The sequence below is a fragment of the Octopus bimaculoides genome, chromosome 15, assembly GCF_001194135.2.
Source record: "Octopus bimaculoides isolate UCB-OBI-ISO-001 chromosome 15, ASM119413v2, whole genome shotgun sequence".
Classification (NCBI taxonomy): Eukaryota; Metazoa; Mollusca; class Cephalopoda; order Octopoda; family Octopodidae; genus Octopus; species Octopus bimaculoides.
This window is the reverse complement of record NC_068995.1, coordinates 34,515,868-34,516,949: the sequence shown is the minus strand read 5'-3', so window position 1 is coordinate 34,516,949 and position 1,082 is coordinate 34,515,868. Positions and strand designations below refer to the sequence as shown.

Below are 1,082 nucleotides of genomic sequence, written 5' to 3'. Positions count from 1 at the left end.
ATATATATATATATATATATATAATATAATATAATATAATATATATAATATATATATATGCAAGGATTGATGAACGTGTGAATGGATGGATGGATGGATGGATGGATGGATGGATGGACGGATGGTTGGGTTAACGATTTCCGTCATTTCACTCTCATCATTCTAAGTCACACCTTTCAATTATTTCCGTCAATCATATTTCTTCCCCACTATTTATATGAACCCTGTACTTTATCGGAGCTATTTGCCGAAGCGCTACGTTACGGGGCACATCAACAATACGGACGCAAACGTAAACACATAGCTACGCACATATGTACAGGCTTATATACACATTTATGTGTATGTGTGCGTATGTGTGTGTGTGTGTGTGTGTGTGTGTGTGGTAAGTAGCTTGCTTACCAACTACATAGTTCCAGGTTCAGTCCCACTGCGTGGCACCTTGGGCAAGTGTCTCTGCTCTAGCCTCGGACCGACCAAAGCCTTGTGAGTGGATTTGGTAGGCGGAAACTGAAAGAAGCTCGTCGTATATACATACATATATATATATATATATATATATATATATGGCTTGACAACCGATGTTGGTGTGTTTACATCCCTGTAACTTAGCGGTCCTTCCAAAGAAGCCGATAGAATAAGTACTAGACTTACAAATAACGTGTGCGCGCACGTGTAAATATAACTATATATCCATATATGTGTGTGCATACATACATACAGGCGGTGCTCCAGCATGGCTGCAGTCAAATGACTGAAACAAGTAAAAGAATAAAAAAATATACATATATATATGTCCTGTCAACACCTCAAATGTAAACATATATATATATATGTGTGTGTGTGTGTGTGTGTGTGTGTGTGTGTGTGTTGTATATATGTATATTAATATGTGTGTGGGTATCTGTGTGTTTGTGTTTGTGTGTATGTCTAGGTGTACGTATGCATACATACGTACATACATAGACACACACATATACATTTGACATACAATTTCAGCCCCGAGTAAATAAATTCAGTTCCAATAAACTACATGTGTGTGTGAGAGAGAGAGAAAGTGTGTGGGTATATAAATTCATATA

The 1,082-nt window shown here is 37.2% G+C and overlaps 1 protein-coding gene across 4 annotated transcripts in view; it reads right to left on the bottom strand.

Moving 5' to 3' along the window:
• The window catches only part of LOC106867458 (probable G-protein coupled receptor 139), a 403,898-nt gene that overhangs the window by 400,912 nt on the left and 1,904 nt on the right, over positions 1-1,082 (bottom strand). The window lies entirely within an intron of this gene.